The sequence below is a fragment of the Pogona vitticeps genome, chromosome 1 (genome assembly GCF_051106095.1).
Source record: "Pogona vitticeps strain Pit_001003342236 chromosome 1, PviZW2.1, whole genome shotgun sequence".
Classification (NCBI taxonomy): Eukaryota; Metazoa; Chordata; class Lepidosauria; order Squamata; family Agamidae; genus Pogona; species Pogona vitticeps.
In genome coordinates, this window is record NC_135783.1 from 280,941,822 (window position 1) to 280,964,738 (window position 22,917).

Consider the following 22,917-nt stretch of genomic DNA (forward strand, 5'->3'; position numbering starts at 1 on the left):
GAGCTGTCCACCAGCACACCAAGATCTCTTTCCTGATCTGTCATGGAGAGCTCAGAAACCATCAGCTGATAAATAAAGTTTTGATTTTTTGCCACGATGTACATTACTTTACATTTTCTTATACTGAAACACATTTGCCATTTTGCCTTCCGTTCTCCCAGTTCTGGAGCTCTTCACAATCCCTTCTGGTCCTCACCACCCCGAAAAGTTTCTTGTCATCTGCAAACTTGGCCACTTCATTGCTTATCCCTCCCTCCAGGTCATTTATGAATAGGTTGAAAAGCATCGGTCCCAGGACAGATCCCTGGGGCACACCGCTTTTCATCTCTCTCCACTGTGAAAATTGCCCATTGACACCTACTCTCTGTTTCCTGGCTCTCAACCAATTCTTAGTCCATAAGAGGACCTGTCCACTTATAATAGATATACTGAAAGTAGCAAGAGTGACACACTACAAACTGTCATAAGAAATCTGACAGGGTGAGAAATAAATCATGGTTATGGTTGTTGTGGGCTTTTCGGGCTCTTTGGCCGTGTTCTGAAGGTTGTTCTTCCTAATGTTTCGCCAGTCTCTGTGGCCGGCATCTTCAGAGGACAGCACTCTGTCCTCTGAAGATGCTGGACACAGAGACTGGCGAAACATTAGGGAGAACAAACTTCAGAACACGGCCAAAGAGCCCAAAAAACCCACAACCATTAGATCCCAGCCGTGGAAGCCTTCATGAATACAAATCATGGTTAATTTGCAACCACATATCATCTAATGGTTGGCTATGGTATCTATTATTGTATGATTATATTTCAATTTTTTTAAAAAAACTGTTAGTGATGCCATTATTTAAAGTATTTATTTATTATTTTATTTACTTATTTATTTATTTTATTTATATCCCGTCTATCTAGTCACTTAAGACCACTCTAGGTGGCTAGTAAAACAACATTAAAAACTTTGTCATAGTGTTGAATGCAAGACAGCATCAGTTTAAACATTGGTCAGGATGTTCTTGTGGAGCTTAGCCAGTGTATCATTCCACATGTGCCAACTTCATATTCAGAGAGAAAAAGAAGCAGCAGATTTGAGGGCAGGGTGTCCTTGAATAAAGCTAATAAAACTAAGCCAATACCGAACAAAATCTAGCACAATTTGCCATCACATGATACAATGTGCATAACATAAAAATCAATCCTGAAAGTGATGGCAGAAGTGCTGCATTTATTCTGACAAAGAATGTAAACTATAAAAACTATGATTTGAGTGTTTAGAGGAGTCAGTTGCAGCAGAAGCAAACTAGTTTTGAGAACTATGATCTCAGAGTTCTATTATAATACTGAAAGTGGGTGGGAGGAAGGCAAAACACAGTTAAAAGCAAAACTGTTCAGCAACTTAATGTGCACAAAGCAAGCATTCCATTGTAATCATTTTAATTTTCCTTTGAATGCATTTGCAGGGCAAGGTAGATTATTGGGCATGGGGGTGGAGGGCAGGGAAGAATCAAAAGAAAGAGGAAACACACCCATCTCCCTTTCTGGTGATTCATTTCTATACAAAAAAACTCTCTCCTCACCCCACCCCACTGCAAGCAACAAAGCCATGGCAAAACTGGAATCACCCTGAACATCATCAATACCATACATATAATACCTCTTCCTTTCTTCTGCCTGATCATATGTCACATATTTTAATAACACACTAGGGGGTGGGTATCTAGGGAGTGGTATATGTGCAAAGATGAGCCAAAGGCTGCTAGACCTATAGCTGTCGCTCTTCTTTTATACCTCCCTGACTGACTGGAGTAAAAAAAAGGCAACCTTCCAGACCACTGAGGATGGCGCTGCTCTCGGACACACTGCCAGCCTTCATCGGATTGATTTGCTCTTCTCATGCTCCTGACACTGCCTCCCTGGTGCACTGCAGATCCTCAGGAAGTTGAAAGCATGGCAGCCAGTTGTCTCTGCTCTAGGACTCACTGGGCCACAAACCAGGCCCTAAGTAAGTGGGAAATTGGTAACCCAAGCTTACTCAAACTCAGATTAATGCAAGGAACACTTCTGAGGTCCCAGAACAACACTGGCCCTATATTAAGTTTCTCTCCCTCTCTCAAGCCCTGTATAGGTGACCAAGAAAGAACTAATTTAAAAGCATGCTGAGAAAGAGAGCATTCCAGAATTACCATGTGACTGGGAACCCTGAATTTTTTTCCCAGTTCCCCAATCACATGGGACAGCCAATTTGGTGTAGTGCAGTGGTCCCCAACCTTGGGCCTCCAGATGTTCTTGGACTACAACTCCCACAAGCCTTCGCCACCACTTCTGCTGGCCAGGATTTTGGGGAGTTGAAGTCCAGGAACATCTGGAGGCCCAAGGTTGGGGACCACAGGTGTAGTGGATTGAGTGTTGGCCTGGGACTCAGAAGACCTGACTGCTCGGGTAAAATTCACTGAAGGGTGAAAATGGTAAGCCATTCCTTGAATATCTCATGCACCTCAACAACCTTACTAAGTCAGAAGTAACTTCATGCACAAAACAACATGTAGAGACTCCACATGCAGGAGATTTCTTCAAACAGTGGAAAGACTGACAGATAGGGATAAGACTTAGAACTCTCTCTCCCTGTTCATACTTTAAAAAAAACCTCTCTTCTTGAATGGCTAAACATGGCTTTTAGTTCCAGCTTTTTCTGCCCCGTGAAATCTGGGGACAGCAACAGATATTACAGGTTTGTTATAAAATACACAGTCAGCCCTCATCCTATCTCCAGTACAATATACTGATCCTGAATGATAACTGTCATAAACTACTATCTCAGCCACAGATCCTCAATTATCAATACAACGACATCAACTGCCTTTGCATTCGTAGAACAAATGGTGTTAACCACCACTGAAAATGGGAGGAAAGAGCTGTTCTACTTTCTCTCCTTTATAGAATTTTATCTTTATTTTTTAAGAGGTTAAAAGCAAAAGTTGCTGTCCAATCACAGTTATGATAACATTCTGAACTTCCTTATTGCTGCCCATGACGAGCTATCACTTTTGTTCAGTAGAACGTGGAAAATGTGAGCAAGACAGAAAGTACTGTCTGTACGCTGTAGAGTTGGTCATGTTTTTAAAAGTTCGTATTATGATAGATTACCTCAGAGCTTTTCCCCATCCCTCCTTTGTTCACATCGATCAGCTGACCTGTAAATGTGCATCAGATCTTTTCCTCAGTTTTCCCTGCTTCCTCAGTTTTTTACTCTTAAAGCACAAGTACATATCTGCTCACCATATGTACATCCCGGAAAACTTGCACTGTACCTATTACCAATGTACAATAATGTCAAGCATATTACCATTATAATAAAGATCAGCCTAATAAATCCTCAAATACAATTGTAATAAACAGCCTAGTGACTTCTTGAATGCCAGTCTTAAAACTTAGATGACACAATATACCACTCTGTAAGATATGTTAGATCCAGTGATTCAAGTGTACCCTGCCAGAATACAAGGAAGGTATTCACACATTTCATTTATGTCCTTAAAATTTAAACACTTGTTAATCCTGATTCAGGATAGTTAATCCTCTTTGTGAACAAGTTCTAATATAGAAATTTATAGAAAAATGTTAAGTGCAAGAACCAATATGCTACAATACCACAAACATTCACATGTGAACAATTTACGAAAGCAATTTAGATAAGAAATGAGGCAGCACTGGGTACTGTTTCCTTCTTTGCTTTCCCCATCTCCCATTTCCACTGCGGTCCGATTTAGCAGCTGTTTGCTAGTCACCAAGGAAACTAATGTGGGCTGATCTTTGATTGGATACGTTGTCAATGTTGCCAGAGTTGTGGGCAAAGTTTAGTGCTTTATTGTGGGAAAAAAATGCTGCAAATAGTATTTATATTTTTTGCTGCTGCAGGAATAAGAGTAGTAAGGATGCAGATATTAGAAGGAAGCCTTATGACTAAATGCACTTTATGCTGGCTTTGTTGACTTTCAGTCAATATTTACAACATTCTCTGGGTTAGGTTATGGGCCAAACTTAAAGCTTCTTTTATAAATTGGGGATGACTTGCACTCATCTGTATGCTACTAAAAAATAATAATAATTTCATAGTAAGGTACAACCCACAGGGCTATTTATCTCCTCATTTATTCTCCTTAGCTGTAAAACCTACAGTTCAATGCATTCCAATGGGGGGGGGAATTCACCAAAAATTAATGAAGATTCAGAACAAAGCCAAATTACGTTTGCAAAGGTTTTACAAGGCGCACTAATGATTCCAAGCATTTTAAACAGTTTTTGAACATTTTAAGACACACCTAAAATAGCGAAAACGGACATCGCTAAGCGAAACAGGGGGACTTAAACTGTTATTGCTAAGTGAGGCAAGGTCCCGAACATCGCTATGCGAAATTTCCCCATAGGGAACATGGCTAAACGGAGCGCAAAATCGCTCCAAAAACCTCATCGCTAAGTGAATACATCGTTAAACGAGGCAATCGCTAAGCGAGGCACCACTGTACTAGTGCAAACTCTGTGTGTTTAAGGCCTATGCATACATAAAGACTTCTGCCCCCTTGTGTCAACGCATTCTAAATTCCTAAGAACTGTACTTGGTGTACCACCCTGTATCCCTAGTGCCTTACTTAGATTAAAAATGGCCCTACTTGAAGCAAGTGTGTATGTGAATTCCCCTTATCTTCAATCAATCAGTCTTTGGATGAAATTAAAACTTAATCCAATTGCCTTAGAACTTCTGATTTCAATAATTAACCAACCCTCAGGCTGGGCAAGAGCAGTAGAGAGAAAATTGTTGTTTTATAGGATAGTCCCTCTAGCTTTGTTACATTTGGGATTTATGAAAGTCAAAGAGAATTTTAGGAAGTGGACCTTGGATATAGTCCTCTGACTCAACAGAGCATGGGTCCCATACTACTCTGTGGCTGGAAATCATAGTACCTTTACAATATAGAACTTGCAAGACACTGGAGAACTTTCACCCATGCTCTGCCTTCAGCCATTCTAGAGGGAAGATGTATTCCTCCCATCTTTACTGTTGCCAATCTGATATGGTGGAAACTGTGGGACATATGCTATATTGCATATTTTAGAAAGATTAACAATCTGTTTCCCCAGTTGTAAAATATCATCCAGGTACTCCAATAAATTTTACATCTCTTTTCTCCTCTCCAATTCCTCAACTGAAATTGCAGTCAAGATTGCAAAATTATATGCAGCAGCTTATATAATAAGAAAACAGATGATTAAATTACAGTACTGCAGTAATCAGATTAGAAATTTACACCTAACTGCAGTTTGAATTTCAGTCTGCTTTGTATCACTTCTAAATGCTGTATGATTTGTTACTGCATTTCAATTTTGTATATTGAACAAGGCTGACCTATGGTTGTAATAACAATAAAGTAAAATAAAGAATGAATAAATGCATCTAGTGAATAAACTACAGAGGACTGGAGAATAAACTACATCCAAGATATACAGTACAGTATACACATCTCTTATCATCCAGTACAAGTTATTTATAGGATGTTCTTCATAATCACTTTCATATTAGGAGACCACAAAACAGAAGAGACTCAGAAAAAAGAGTACAGTATTACAATAATGATAGAAGAATATTTGTAGATTTCTTTAGAAGAAGAAACTCAGAATTACATTTTAAGCAACTATATTATCACTGACATCAGGGACGTGGTGGCGCTGCGGGCTAAACCGCAGAAGCCTGTGCTGCAGGGTCAGAAGACCAAGCAGTCGTAAGATCGAATCCATGCGACGGAGTGAGTGCCCGTCGCTTGTCCCAGCTCCCGCCAACCTAGCGGTTCGAAAGCATGCAAATGCAAGTAGATAAATAGGGACCACCTTGGTGGGAAGGTAACAGCGTTTCGTGTCTAAGTCGCACTGGCCATGTGACCACGGAAGATTGTCTTCGGACAAATGCTGGCTCTATGGATTGGAAACGGGGATGAGCACCGCCCCCTAGAGTCGAACACGACCGGACAAAAATTGTCAAGGGGAACCTTTACCTTTACCTATTATCACTGACGGGAAAAAAAAGGATTAATGAAGTGCTAAACTTAATATCTTCCCATCATATTAACACTCCTTTCCTTTGTGGACAACTGGGAATCTTAGAAAAAGTGTCCGGTGCTGATAGTGACCTTTCCCCCATAAAGGTTCCTAGTCATGCATTATGTTATGTATATTTCATTCTAATCATGTCTGTCCTTCGTAAGTGGTGCACTTCCTATAAAGATCACCACTCGGCAAATATCATTCAGTTAAAAAAAAAAAAAGCCAAAGTATCATAATTGCACATATTGAGGGAATATCAGGTTTATCCATAAATTTCACAACTACAGAATACATTATGAGATTACAATTTCACACAATTTCACACTTCTTCCTTTCTGAATCAAGACAAACCTGATTAGTTTCAAAGTGTGTACATTGTAGCATCTTTTAAACTTGTAAATTCTTGACCAGTTTAAGCAGCTGAATCAGTACAATTGCATACTTATATTTTTCAAAGCCAAGTCAAAACATAGTTATTAATTTGGTATATGTATATGTTATGTTCATGGATTGCTGCCTTGTCGTGGCGAAGGGGCTAGAGTAACTCAGAGAAACTATGGGCTATGCCGTGCAGGGACACCCAAGACGGACAGGACATAGTGGAGAGTTCCGACTAAACGCAATCCACCTGGAGCAGGAAATGGCAAGCCACTCCAGTATCTTTGCCAAGAACGCCCCATGATCAGAAACAAAAGGCTAAAAGATATGACGCTGGAAGATGGGCCCCTCAGGTCGGAAGGCGTCCAACATGCTACTGAGGAAGAGCGGAGGACAAGTACAAGTAGCTCCAGAGCTAATGAAGTGGTTGGGCCAAAGCCGAAAGGACGCTCAGCTGTGGACGTGCCTGGAAGTGAAAGGAAAATCCAATGCTGCAAAGAAAAATACTGCATAGGAACCTGGAATGTAAGATCTATGAACATTGGGAAGCTGGAGGTGGTCAAACAGGAGATGGCAAGAATAAACATCGACATCCTGGGCATCAGTGAACTAAAATGGACAGGAATGGGCGAATTCAGCTCAGATGATTATCATATCTACTATTGTGGACAAGAATCCCGTAGAAGGAATGGAGTAGCCCTCATAGTCAACAAAAGAGTGGGAAAAGCTGTAATGGGATACAATCTCAAAAATGATAGAATGATGTCAATACGAATCCAAGGCAGACCATTCAACATCACAATAATCCAAGTTTATGCACCAACCAGCATTGCTGAGGAGACTGAAATTGAACAATTCTATGAAGATTTACAACACCTTCTAGAACTGACACCAAAGAAAGATGTTCTTCTCATTCTAGGGGACTGGAATGCTAAAGTAGGGAGCCAAGAGATAAAAGGAACAACAGGGAAGTTTGGCCTTGGAGTTCAGAACGAAGCAGGACAAAGGCTAATAGAGTTTTGTCAAGAGAATAAGCTGGTCATCACAAACACTCTTTTCCAACAACACAAGAGGCGACTCTATACATGGAAATCACCAGATGGGCAATATCGAAATCAGATTGATTATATTCTCTGCAGCCAAAGATGGAGAAGCTCTATACAGTCAGCAAAAACAAGACCTGGAGCTGACTGCGGTTCTGATCATCAGCTTCTCATAGCAAAATTCAAGCTTAGACTGAAGAGATTAGGAAAAACCACTGGGCCACTCAGGTATAATCTAAACCAAATCCCTTATGAATACACAGTGGAAGTAAAGAACAGATTTAAGGAACTAGATTTGGTGGACAGAGTGCCTGAAGAACTTTGGATAGAGGCTCGTAACATTGTCCAGGAGGCAGCAACGAAAACCATCCCAAAGAAAAGGAAATGCAAGAAAGCAAAGAGGCTGTCCAACGAGGCCTTAGAAATAGCAGAGAGGAGAAGGGAAGCAAAATGCAAGGGAGATAGGGAAAGTTACAGAAACTTGAATTCAGACTTCCAAAGAATAGCAAGGAGAGACAAGAGGGCCTTCTTAAATGAACAATGCAAAGAAATAGAGGAAGATAACAGAAAAGGAAAGACCAGAGATCTGTTCAGGAAAATTGGACATATTAGAGGAACATTTTGCGCAAAGATGAACATGATAAAAGACAAAAATGGGAGGGACCTAACAGAAGCAGAAGACGTCAAGAAGAGGTGGCAAGAATACACAGAGGAATTATATCAGAAAGATTTGGATATCCCGGACAACCCAGACAATGTAGTTGCTGACCTTGAGCCAGACATCCTGGAGAGCGAAGTCAAGTGGGCCTTAGAAAGCCTGGCTAACAACAAGGCCAGTGGAGGTGATGGCATTCCAGTTGAACTATTTAAAATCTTGAAAGATGATGCTGTTAAGGTGCTACATTCAATATGCCAGCAAGTTTGGAAAACTCAACAGTGGCCAGAGGATTGGAAAAGATCAGTCTACATCCCAATCCCAAAGAAAGGCAGTGCCAAAGAATGCTCCAACTACCGTACAATTGCACTCATTTCGCACGCTAGCAAGGTTATGCTCAAAATCCTACAAGGTAGGCTTCAGCAGTATGTGGACCGAGAACTCCCAGAAGTACAAGCTGGATTCCGAAGAGGCAGAGGAACTCGAGACCAAATTGCTAACTTGCGCTGGATTATGGAGAAAGCCAGAGAGTTCCAGAAAAATATCTACTTCTGCTTCATTGACTATGCGAAAGCCTTTGACTGTGTGGACCACAGCAAACTATGGCAAGTTCTTAAAGAAATGGGAGTGCCTGACCACTTTATCTGTCTCCTGAGAAACCTATATGTGGGACAGGAAGCAACAGTTAGAACTGGTCATGGAACAACTGAGTGGTTCAAAATTGGGAAAGGAGTACGGCAAGGCTGTATATTGTCCCCCAGCTTATTTAACTTATATGCAGAATACATCATGCGGAAGGCTGGACTGGAAGAAACCCAAGCCGGAATTAAGATTGCCGGAAGAAATATCAACAACCTCCGATATGCAGATGATACCACTCTGATGGCAGAAAGTGAGGAGGAATTAAAGAACCTTGTAATGAGAGTGAAAGAGGAGAGTGCAAAAAACGGTCTGAAACTCAACATCAAAAAAACTAAGATCATGGCCACTGGTCCCATCACCTCCTGGGAAATAGAAGGGGAAGATATGGAGGCAGTGTCAAATTTTATCTTCCTGGGCTCCATGATCACTGCAGATGGAGACAGCAGCCCTGAAATTAAAAGGCGCCTTCTTCTTGGGAGGAAAGCGATGACAAATCTGGACAGCATCTTGAAAAGCAGAGACATCACCTTGCCAACAAAAGTCCGAATAGTCAAAGCTATGGTTTTTCCTGTCGTGATGTATGGAAGTGAGAGCTGGACCATAAAGAAAGCAGACCGCCAAAGAATTGATGCCTTTGAATTGTGGTGCTGGAGGAGGCTCTTGAGAATCCCCTGGACTGCAAGGAGAACAAACCTATCAGTTCTAAAGGAAATCAACCCTGAGTGCTCACTGGAAGGACAGATCCTGAAGCTGAGGCTCCAGTACTTTGGCCATCTAATGAGAAGAAAAGACTCCCTGGAAAAGACCCTGATGTTGGGAAAGTGTGATGGCAAGAGGAGAAGGGGACGACCGAGGATGAGATGGCTGGACAGTGTCTGCGAAGCAACCAACATGAACCTGACACAACTCCGGGAGGCAGTAGAAGACAGGAGGGCCTGGCGTGCTCTGGTCCATGGGGTCACGAAGAGTCGGACACGACTAAACGACTAAACACACACACACATGTTATTTTTATTTGTCCGGAAGCTGCCTAGAGTGGTCGCAATGACCAGATAGGCGAGGTATAAATAAAATAAAATAAAATAAATAATCAGCAAGTTTACACCAATACAACAGATACATTTCTGAACCCATCATCTAATTCATGTAGATCACAAAGGTGCAAAATCAGCACATAGCCTAATACTCTCAGTTTAAATTATTCATCACAAAATATGTGTTTGGTACTTGTCAGATATGTGTGACTTGTATTCTGAGACAGATGTTTTCAAACAGGAGCACAAAAATCTACAAGAGTTTTGTCAGAATACCAATTAGGGTCATTGTTTGATCTTCACCCACCTTTTTCATTGATCCCATTGATGAATTCCTATAATTTTTTTTAAAAAAAACTGTTCAGATGTTCTGTTTGTAACATTTTTTAATTGTATGATGCCTCACTGAGTAAAGTGATATAAAATTAATATTAACAAACATTACGGCAGTAAGATCTTCATTCTACTAGATCCTTCAACTAAGCTTGCAATCGCTGCTATAAAAGAAAAAAGGAAATGTCATAATGTTGTATCCAGTTTTCCCATGAATGGTGCTGGACTCATGGGATGCTCCCATTATAGGTGATGCTTGGCATTTCCTCCCTTCCCCTGCCAATTCTGGAAGAACAGCTCCAGAAATCTGAGAGGACTTGTGGAAAAGCATGCAAGTGTTCCAAGTGCTGGAAGCAAATGTATGAATCCAGCCAGTATTTGACTTGCCTTTGATACAGAATGGCACAAATTATATATCTGTCAAATGAAACACAGCAATTTGTAAATGTGAAACTCCAAATGACATATAGTCATTTTTATTCTTCAAACATTCTCAGTTTTCAGTACCTCTGAATATCAGGAAAAAAGTCAAGTTAGGTTTTATACTTTTTGAAGCAGCAGCAGATCTATTCAATTAATTATGTCAGGCACAGAAAAAAACATGATTTATACTTTTTATGCATATGTATGGACAGGTCATGGGGTTTGGGGACACTCATTTGGACTTATCAATAGAATTCTGGAGAGCACAATTACCATAGACCATCTTTGCTTCTCTTCTTAATTAGGTAGCCCGTGTAGTGTAGTGGTTATAGTACTGGGAGACGTGAGTTCAAATCCTCACCTGGCCATGAAAGTTACAAATGACCAGTTAGTCATAGTTCACAGACTAACTCATCTAACAAAATTGTTGTGAAGACAAGGGGAATTTACACATACACCGTATTTCCTCACTGGCAGAAAATCAGAATGTAATAAAGAAACAGAATGGCATCATAAGAATACACTTATCATTGTTGTATGTATCAGCAACTGGGAAGCCAACATCTATCAAACACTGGAAAATGTGTAGTGCTATAAAGAGGTTTTAAAATGCTTATTATAGATCAATTAACAGCTTACCAGAGATCATCCAGTCTGGCCCAAGAGATTTTTCTATCTGATGTAAAAGAATAGATAGCAATTCCAATCAGCCTTCCATGCATAGATGCAACTAGACTTATAGCTCCATTTTGACACTGGCATAATGAGAGATTCTTTGATTGTACTTAAAGACAGTGGAGTAGCTTAAGGAGCACTGGAAGAACGAGCTTTGTGGTACACACAACTACTCTATCCTCCAAGTCCTTGGTGGCTGCTTCACTCTGACTAATGGCAGGGATGACCCTAAATATCACAAAGGCAGTATCAGTTGTAAAAGAACACCTGGAGACTGCCTTTCTGTACATTAAGTGCTGCTGTCTAAATCAAACAATTATCATCCTTTTACAAACTTGTCAGAAGGGCCTTTGAGTTCTCTGGAACTATTTGTCAGGCAAACGTGGTATAAAAGCCAGACTGCCAAGGAGAATGGAGTTTAGATTCCACATGAGACAGAGGTTAAAAAAAGGTATCAATTTACAGTCTCCCCCCTCCCTGCACACAAAAGGCTGGCTCCCACCATCCCCAGCTGCGGATCTTCAATTGCCTTGGGAAGGTCATAAGCTCTCTTTTGTAGGCATAGAGCAGAAAAACAAGAATTGAGACCTCAGTTTTTACATCAGCAAAACAGAAGAATCCAGTTTGGTATCACACGGGTCATTTACAGCCAAATGAGTAGCCATAATCAGTGAGATTGGGGGAATAAACCATGGCATGATATATGGCTCAATTTTTTTAACAATTTGCCTTAACCCCATATATTATACCATCTTTCCTTGATGAAGCGTTACAGAGAACTCAAAAACTCATCAGATTTCTATCTTTTTAGTGATTGAGAAAAAGTACTGCCAAGCCCCATATTTAGCATCTATGAATGGGTCACAAGATTTTGAGGGGGGGGTATTTATACACATTTGAAATTGATCAGCACTTAAGCTTATTCTCTGCTTCTATCAATGTTTTTATCTTCAACACTACCAGTTTGCTAGCCGGTCTGCCTGCCTGCCTGCTTACCCAGTTTGTATCTTGCTCCCATTAGTACCATAGCACTAATCTGGGTGGGTTACAACATGTAAAACAGAAAACAAAAATAAAAATTGAGATATTAAAACCAACAGCAACAACCCTAAAAAAAAAAAACTGTTGGCACCAACTGATCCCACAGCCGATACAGGAAAAGAGGGGAGGGAAGAAGAGGAGGGGAAAGAAAAGGCAGGGGAGAAGGTGGTCAGCTGGGGTCTGTGTGGAAAGCCTCCCTGAAAATCAATGTCTTTAACTGCTTCCTAAAAGTCCACAGGGAGGGGGGGCTAGGTGGAGCTTCTCCAGAATCTGGTTCCATAAAGTTGCAGCCATTGTGAAGAAGGCCTATGTCTTGTATTTATGGCCCTCCCTCAGGGTGGCTACCTGGAGGAGCCTCGACTGGGATGATCTTGTGGGTTGGACAGATGACATTTACTTCACAGTGTACAGTACTGGAATTTTCAGCATGATTTATGCAGTGAAACAGCACCTGTGCTGCCATGCAACAGACGCTGCATAAGTTGGCAAATCTAGTCCTTCTATGTGTACTTGCATTGATGCAAACACAAAGCAACATACAAATTAAGCAGACACACAATGGTTGAAATCCGGTAGTAAGTCAAAGCTGGAATAGGCCCACTGAATCAACAGAGGAACTGATTCACCCGATCAACAGACTTACTGTAGTTGCAAATTACACTGGATTTCAGTCAATGGGTTGTATTTATAGGTGTCTGTCCCCAGCAGAACATATATAGTTCATAAAATGAATTGTTTTTTCACCACTGGAGCTCTCTCATATACCTGAAATCTCCTCCAGGTGTGTGTGGGGGGGGGGCACAGAAAGTTCAGTAGCATAAGCAGGTCTTCTTGTGGAGCACTAAAAAAAGTGAAAAATCCATCTCCTCCGGCAGGCTCTTACCAGTTATAACTGAATCCCTGAACCCCATTTTAGGAGATAATTTTAATATTTTCATGTTTTCATGTTTTAATTTCTTAATTTTATTTTAATCCATATATTGTCTAAGTTGTCTTTTAATATTTAACTTATGTTTTTAATCGTGTGAATTTTAATATTGTGAGACACTTTGGGTCCCTTATTTGGAAAAATGTGGCATATAAATAAAACAAATAAAATGAATAAAATGAATAAAATGAATAATAATAATAATAATAATAATAATAATAATAATAATAATAATAATAATAATTATTATTATTATTATTATTATTATTATTATTATTATTATTATTATTATTATTATTATTATTATTATTATTATTATTATTATTATTATTAAAGAGAAATTTAGACAACCACCTTGTGACAAATATCCTTTGATCTGGATTGTTTTTCACCACTGGGGCCCCTTCACATACCTGAAATTATTGAGCAGGGGGTTGGATTTGATGGCTTTATAGGCCCCTTCCAGCTTCACTATTCTATGACTCTATGATTCTAGTGGGTATCACACCCAAGATAACCATGTTTACACTCAAGTATGACCCAACTAATTTAGAAGTAAGTCTTGTACAGAATTTTCGCAGAAGGCGGAAAATGTCTTCAGAAAACATCTACTCCAATAACATTTTTTCATATTGACTCGTTTTGCAGCAATACATTTTGTACAGTTTTAGCACCATATGTTTTTGGAACAGATAAAAGCACAAAAGAAATGTTTACTTCCTTTAAATAAGAACATTTACTACAAGTGGTTTCCAAGCTAAGTCATGTATTATCCATAAACGACTAAACTTTAAATAATAATAATCTTAGAACTGCAGAGTTGAAGGGACCTTATGGATTATTGAGTCCAGCCTCTTGGAGGCACATAGGGGAATAAAAGATTCAGGCTCTCCTTTCACCCCCATAATAAGGTTGGTCAGAAAGCTGGCTATATTAATTTTATCTATTATAACATACGTATTGGAGTGCATGTCTATTGTTTTATTTTCAGCACACTCAGTTGTACCTGAATGTGACACCAGTACTGATAAACAAAAGGATAATGTCAGCTAAGGTGTGCTAATACATTGAATCAAGTCTGTAAATTCAACTCCCACAAAAGGTTCACATTTCACCATCAACCACAGCACTAATATCTGACATTATAGACAACATTATGTTCACAATAAGTGATCTTTTCATTTGGACACCTTCCTGTTATTCCTAAATCACATACGTTTCAAACTCAATATTTTAATTATTCCACTATCAATAGTAATAGGGAGATAAACAAATAAGTAAGCCTTGTTTTAAAGTGTAAAAGGGCATACCTAATGAAAAAAGGTTACTGTAACTTTGGTTCTTCTAGTGGTACTCTTTGAATTCACACAAATGGGTTATCCTGCGCCTGCGCAGGAACTTCCGGAAGATTCTAGAGCTTAAGAAAAAAGAGTCAATTAGCTCCCCCCGTGGGGTATATAAGCCCCGCCTCCTCCATCTTCCTTTCAGTTCCCTAATCCGCCGTTACCGTAAGTTAGATAAGCATTGTATCATAGAATGGTACCGTGACGGATAGAGGGGAGGAAGGGAGGGATGTGTGAATTCACAGAGTACCACTAGAAGAACCAAAGTTACAGGTAAGTAACCTAACTTTCTTTATGGTGGTCTCTGTGAATGCACACAAATGGGTGAATAGCAAGCTGTACTCAATGGCAGGAGGGCCGTCATGGTATCATAGATGACAGTATCACCCGTCCAAACGCCGCATCATTTTTGGCTCTGATGTCCAGTCGATAGTGTCTGGCAAACATCAGAGGGGTAGCCCAGGTGGCTGCTTTGCAAATGTTCTGCAGTTGGACACCTTTGAATAGGGCTGTCGAGGTGGAAACCGCTCTGGTGGAATGTGCCTTTAAGCCCTCTGGGAGAGGTTTCTTGGCCAGCTGGTAAGCCAGGTGAATGAGCTGAACGATCCACTGTGATACTGATTGAGAAGAAGCAGGAGCACCTTTGCTCCCTGCAGATCGATGGTGACGAACCAGTTTCCCTGAGGCAAGAGGGGAAGAATGAAGTCAAGGGTGAGCATATGGAATTTCTTGTGAAGTATGTACAGTGGGGTCTCTACTTAAGAACGTCCCTACTTAAGAACAATCCAACTTAAGAGCAGCTCCATTTGCTAAATTTTGCTTCTACTTGAGAACAGAAATCCAAGATAAGAACAGGAAAAAAAACCTTTCCTGCTCTTTTTTTAACCTTAGGTCATCATAGGTTAAAAAAAAATTCTCCCCCTAGTGGTAGAGTACGTATTAACCAGCTTTGCATTAGTTCCTATGGGAACTAATGCTTCAATGTACGAACGCACCTCTACATAACAAAAAAACAGCCAGAACGGATTAATTGGTTTTCAGTCCATTCCTATGGGAAATTTTGCTTCAACTTAAGAACGTTTCAATTTAAGAACACCATTCCAAAACCGATTAAGTTCTTAAGTAGAGGTTCCACTGTAGTTTCTATGGACGGAAAAGAGCAGATACGGATTAAATGGTTTTCAATGCATTCCTATGGGAAATGCAGATTCAACATAAGAACTTTTCAACTTGAGAACCACCTTCCAATACGGATTAAGTTCTTAAGTAGAGACCCCACTGTACCGGTTGAGGTCTCTTAAGTCAATGATGGGCCTTATGCCCCCATCGTTCTTGGGGACTGCAAAATAGTGTGAGAAAAACCCATCGGTACTATCAGATGGAATTTGGATTATGGCCTCTTTGGATAACAGAGATGAGATTTCCAAATGCAGTGGCATGGAAAAGGGAGTAGGTCTGATTGAATTTGGTAGAGGGATGCAGAAAAATTCTATCCTATATCCATGTTGAATGATATTAAGAACCCACTTATCAGTACTCATGTTTTTTCCATTCTCGTAGGAATGGGGATAATCTTGTATAGGAGGGAGATTCATGAGAATTGCTTACCCCTATGCTGGGTCTTGCGAAAGGACTGCTTAGGGCTACGAAAGCGTTGTTGCTTGAACAGCGGCGTAGGAGGCTGTTGAACTTGGTAAGTGCTGTCCACCTGTTGCTTACTGTACCTAGGGGGCTGGTACTGAGTAGACGATTGGTACTGTGGCTTTTTGTAGGCAGACTTGTGGTACCTATACGGCTGGTATGGTACGTAAGATTTCGCTGTCTTTATCATCTTATGGATATTGTCCATAGTCTCATCAGTTTTAGAGTTGAACAGTCCCGCAGCATCGAAGGGAAGTTCCTCAATCTTGGTTTTGGTGTCTTCAAGGATGTTGGCTGTTCTAAGCCAGGCATGGCATCTAACAGCAATGGCAGTGAGCATGGATTTAAAAGCGATGTCAGCTGTGTGTTTTGCAGCAAATTGCTGTTGCCTGGTAAGAGTGTTAGCCTCTTCATAAACGTTAAGGGCTTCTGCTTTTGCGGGGTCAGGCAGTGATTGCAGTACTGGAACTATCTTGTCCCACAAGTGCTTCTGATAGGCGCCCATGGCGGCCTGGTAGTTAGCAATTTTAATCAACATTGCAGCAAACGAATACAGTTTTTTCCCAAACGTGTCTGATTTCTTTCCATCTTTGTCAACAGGTGTAACTGATGATCTGGTACGGGATTTGTACTGAGTAGTTTCAACCACAATGGAATTGGGTGAAGGATGGTTGGCCAGAAAGTCAGAGTCCGAACCATGAGCCTTATAGTGGTGCTCAAGCTTGCGTGGCACCTCTACCAGTGTAGGAGGTTTGTCCCAAGAAGATTTTACCAGCTCAAACAGAGCAGGAATGAGACTGAGGCTAGGAGGAGAGGTTTTGTCCTGCTCCATACCATGGAAGACAAGGTCCCATTCTTGTTGAGGGATTTGTGCATCGAGCTGCAAAGTTTTCGCCATCTGCATAATAAGCTGTGCATAGGATGAGAAGTCCTCTGACGAGGGCTGAGATGACGAGCCTTGGGCGGCAGTATCAGGGGCGTCAGAGTCACTGGACACCGTAGATGGATTAGACGACTGTGAGGTGATCGAAGGAGAACGCCTCGGTACTGTGTCTTCTGGAGCCATCTCCACATCTGATTGGGTGGACTGGGAGAAGGGTACAGTATCGTGGGCATTAGGACCAGATTACAGCGTCGTGGCTCGAACCAAAGAGTGTCCACTACTGTACTTAGTACGCTTGGGAAGTGCTATAGGTACCGGAGGAAATTGCATCTTGCGAGATTATGGTTGAGGTGTAGAAAAGTCCTGTTGAGTATGTGGCTGACACGGGATAGAGGGAGCCACGGTATGGTGCCACAGTACTTGTGCCTGAGGCTCTGACTGATAGGTGTAGCCTTGGTACGGATACGGTTGGAACGGAGCGTAACAAGAATAGCCAAACTGTGGTAGTCCTTGCGGACGATACCTATCACCTCCATCCCGAGGCTGGTACAGAGCGATATTTTTGCACTTTGCGGTACGCTTCCTAGGAGTTTCATGATCAGACTCCCATTCAGATGGAGACTCGGTATTAGCCCGCCCCGAGTATCGAGGGCTTGGATGGGCAACAGCCCGGCTGGCGGCTGGCTCAGCCTCAAATTGGCCTTAGTTTGGCAACATGCACATATTGTCCTGAGCCGTCTGGGCTAAAGGAATGTGCTCCTCTGCATCAGAGAGTCCAATTGCTTCCCTCGAAGACTCCTCGAGCAGTATTGAAGGAGCGGGAGGAGGCACAACAGGCAACTTATCCAGTTTGTTCACTCTCTTAGGCTTTTTGGTGGCCTTCTTTATCGCAGGGCGAGAAGGCGGTTTGGCTTTTGGCAGTTTGGAAGCGTCCTTAGCCTTAACTGGCACAAAGACAGTAAGCAGCGGTCGATCAGCCGAAGAGTCTTGTTTAGAAGCCTCAGCACGCGGCGGGGACAGTGCTGTGAGGGAGGCGCTTTCCATGTTTGGAGACAGAGTCTTTTCGTAAAGGAAAGCTCGAAGTCTTTGGCGCCTCAACTTAATTGCTTGCTTTGAAAAAACCTTGCAAGCAGTGCAAGACTGATCTTGATGTAATTCTCCAAGACAAAACAAGCATTTATCGTGTCCGTCTGATAAGGGAATTTTTTGGGAGCAGACGACACACTGCTTGAAGCCCTGAGGGGCTATAAACAAAAAGAAAAGGGGGATCCATTGATCGGGGGGGGGGGAACCTGACAGAACAGAGAAAAATAAGCACTTGAATAGCAGGTTCTGTCAAGTAACCGTTAAAGTAAAATAAAATAATAATTAAGAAAGAAAAAGAGCTAGCTAGCTAGCTAAGTACTTAAGGGTCGATAGCTCTGCTCTTCCTACATCCTACAGGAACAGTGGAAAAAAAGGAACTGAAAGGAAGATGGAGGAGGCGGGGCTTATATACCCCACGGGGGGGAGCTAATTGACTCTTTTTTCTTAAGCTCTATAATCTTCCGGACGTTCCTGCACAGGCGCAGGATAACCCATTTGTATGCATTCACAGAGACCACTACGAAGAACCATCCATAAGGTTTAAACTATGGCTATACTTGTCCTTTACACTGTATTAACTTTCAAACTCTAACGTACATTCCTATGTTTCCAATTCAGACTGCATATGGACAGGTTGGGAGCAAGGGCAAGCCACCATATCCTGCATGAACAGTAAGTCTAGATCAGACCTTCATGTGTTTACATCGTCTGATTAGAAAAAACAAAGCAAAACAAAACCTAGTGTTCTAATTTATTTTCCCATTAATCAAATTTAAAAACAGTAGGGAAATGCATTCTTTTAATTCTAAATTCTTAATCACTCTAATTCAATTTTCATATAAAATTTCGGAAAGAGGCATATTAGGCTACAGAATGCAGATAACTGCTTGTGCTACACAAAGCCATGAAACATCAAGGTGGGAGGTGAGCATGCAGTCGGCTTTCTCATGTGGTACTAAGTGCTCCCCTTTCATGGATTGCTGCCTTGTCGTGGCGAAGGGGCTTGAGTAATTCATAGAAGTTATGGGCTATGCCATGCAGGGACACCTAAGATGGACAGGTCATAGTGGAGAGTTCTGACTAAATGCGATCCACCTGGAGTAGGAATTGGCAAGCCACTCCAGTATCTTTTCTGAGAAAACTCTATGGACAGAAACAAAAGGCTAAAAGAAATGACGCTGGAAGATGAGCCCCTCAGGTCAGAAGGCATCCAACATGTTACTGAGGAAGAGCGGAGGACAAGGACAAGTAGCTACAGAGCTAATGAAGTGGTTGGGCCAAAGCCGAAAGGATGCTCAGCTGTGGACATGCCTGGAAGTAAAAGGAAAGTCCAATGCTGCAAAGAAAAATACTGCATTGGAACCTGGAATGTAAGATCTATGAACCTTGGTAAGCTGAATGTGGTCAAACAGGAGATGGCAAGAATAAACATCGACATCCTGGGTGTCAGTGAATTAAAATGGATGGGAATGGCCGAATTCAATTCAGATGATTACCATATCTACTTTTGTGGGCAAGAATCCCATAGAAGAAATGGAGTAGCCCTCATAGTCAACAAAAGAGTGGGAAAAGTGTACTGGATACAATCTTAAAAATGATAGGATGATTAAATACGAATCCAAGGCAGACATTTCAACATCACATTAATCCAGGTTTTTCCACCACCACCCATGCTGAAGAGGCTGAAATTGAATAATTCTATGAAGACTTACAACATCTTCTAGAACTGACACCAAAGAAAGATGTTCTCCTTATAGGGGATTAGAATGCTAAAGTAGGGAGTCAAGAGATAAAAGGAACAACAGGGAAGTTTGGCCTTGGAGTTCAAAACGAAGCACGGCATAGGCTAATAGAGTTTTGTCAAGAGAATAAGCTAGTCATCACAAACACTCTTTTCCAGCAACACAAGAGGTGACTCGACACATTGACATCACCAGATGGGCAATACCGAAATCACATTGATTATATTCTCGGCAGCCAAAGATGGAGAAGATTTATACAGTCAGCAAAAAACAAGACCTGGAGCTGATTGTGCCTCTGATCATCAGCTCCTTATAGCAAAACTCAAGCTTAAACTGAAGAAAGTAGGACAAACCACTGGGCTAGTCATGTATAATCTAAACCAAATCCCTTATGAACACACAGTGGAAGTAAAAAACAGATTTAAAGAACTAGATTTGGTGGACAGAGTGCCTGAAGAACTATGGATAGAGGCTTGTAACATTGTACAGGAGGCAGCAACAAAAACCATCCCAAAGAAAAGGAAATGCAAGAAAGCAAAGTGGCTGTCCAACAAGGCCTTACAAATAGCACAGTAGAGAAAGGAAACAAAATGCAAGGGAGATAGGGAAAGTTCCAGAAAATTGAATGCAGACTTCCAAAGAATAGCAAGGAGAGACAAGAGGGCCTTCTTAAATGAACAGTGCAAAGAACTAGAGGAAAATAATAGAAAGGGAAAAACCAGAGATCTGTTCAAGAAAATTAGAGATATTAAAGGAACATTTCATGCAAAGATCTACATGATAAAGGACAAAAATGGTAGGGACATTACAGAAGCAGAATTTATTTATTTATTTTATTAGATTTATACCCTGCCCATATAGACAGATAGTCTACTCTGGGTGGCAAAAAACATTAAGAAGAGGTGGCAAGAATACACAGAGCAATTATACCAGAAAGATCTGGATGCCCTGGACAACCCAGATAGTGTGGTTGCTGACCTTGAGCCAGACATAATAGAGAGCAAAGTCAAGTGGGCCTTAGAAAGCATGGCTAACAACAAGGCCAGTGGAGGTGATGGCATAACAGTCAAACAATTTAAAATCTTAAATGATGACACTGTAAAGGTGCTACACTCAACATGCTAGCAAGTTTGGAAAACTCAGCAGTGGCCAGAGGATTGGAAAAGATCAGTCTACATCCCAAACCCAAAGAGGGGCAATGCCAAAGAATGCTCCAACTACCATACAATTGCACTCATTTCACACGCTAGCAAGGTTATGCTCAAAATCCTCCAAGGAAGACTTCAGCAGTATGTGTACCGAGAACTCCCAGAAGTACAAGCTGGATTTCAAAGGGGCAGAGGAACTAGAGACCAAATTGCTAACATGCGCTAGATTATGGAGAAAGTCAGAGAGTTCGAGAAAAATATCTACTTCTGCTTCATTGACTATGCAAAAGCCTTTGATTGCGTGGACCACAGCAAACTGTGGCAAGTTCTTAAAGAAATGGGAGTGCCTGATCACCTTATCTACCTCCTGAGAAATGTATATGTGGGACAGGAAGCAACAGTTAGAACTGGATATGGAACAACTTATTGGTTCAAAATTGGGAAAGGAGTACGACAAGGCTGTATATTGTCTCCCCGTTTATTTAACTTATATGCAGAATACATCATGCAAAAGGCAGAACTGGATGAATCCCAAGCCGGAGTTAAGATTGCCAGAAGAAATATCAACAGCCTCCAATATGCAGATGATACCACTCTGGTGGCAGAAAGTGAGGAGGAATTAAAGAACCTCTTAATGAAGGTGAAAGAGGAGTGCACAAAAAAGGGTCTGAAGCTCAACTTTTAAAAAAACTAAGATCATGGCTGTGGCCGCCTCCTCCTACGTCACAGAGGTGACGCCACTTCACACTTTCTTTCTCTTCACATGCTGCCACCAACCACACACATATATCTGACTCCTCAGACAAAGGTATGGATTTTAAAATTAAAGGGATTGTTTATTGGCACAACTTAACATAAGGTAAATCACTATAGAAACTGAATAAGGCAATCAATAAAATAAAGGATCCCTTCAATCACACTGGGACGTGGTGGCGCTGTGGGCTAAACCGCAGAAGCTTGTGCTGCAGGGTCAGAAGACCAGCAGTCGTAAGTTCAAATCCACGCGACGGAATGAGCACCCGTCGCCTGTCCCAGCTCCCGCCAACCTAGCGGTTCGAAAGCATGCAAATGCGAGTAGATCAATAGGGACCACCTTGGTGGGAAGGTAAACAGCGTTCCGTGTCTAAATCACACTGGCCATGTGACCACGGAAAGATTGTCTTCGGACAAACGCTGGCTCTATGGCTTGAAGAGCGGGATGAGCACCGCCCCCTAGAGTCGGACACGACTGGACAAAAATTAAATTACCTTTACCTTTACCTCAATCACACTATCACTCAGACCTTAACTAACACAGTACTTCATGCCCTAACTCAACTCTCACTCTAACTCTAACTCTCCAAAAACTGTCTCACATCATTCACTCCCCCCCTTATATACACAGCTCCACCTCCTGGAGTCCCACCTCCTGCCCTGTTATAGGCAGATGAGCTCCAGCATAACATTGATAGGCAGGTGACGTCATCGCAGCCGTCACATACCTCCCCCCTTAATAAGTTGTTTTGCGGTGAAAAGCTATAGTGCTTTTCAACTCAAAACAACAGCATGCAATTTATATTAATAACCACAACATTACCATAGCCATCATAAACATATCACATTTCTAAGCATACCTACCAATAATACTTACTTCCAAATAGTAAATGCACATATAATAAGGCATTGAACAATATACTCAACATTCCAATACATAACATAACCTTTTACATTTACATATACACATATACTTTAAGAGTCCATATCACTTCAACCGTTGTCTTCTGGTCTTCTGGATAAGGCGTCAGTAACACAGTTCATTGTCCATTTGACAACCTTACCCTCTAAGTCATAGTCCTGCAAAA

At 41.3% G+C, this 22,917-nt stretch overlaps 1 protein-coding gene across 12 annotated transcripts in view; it reads right to left on the reverse strand.

The window, feature by feature from the left end:
* SHANK2 (SH3 and multiple ankyrin repeat domains 2) overlaps positions 1–22,917 on the reverse strand; it is a 498,212-nt gene that overhangs the window by 197,173 nt on the left and 278,122 nt on the right. The window lies entirely within an intron of this gene.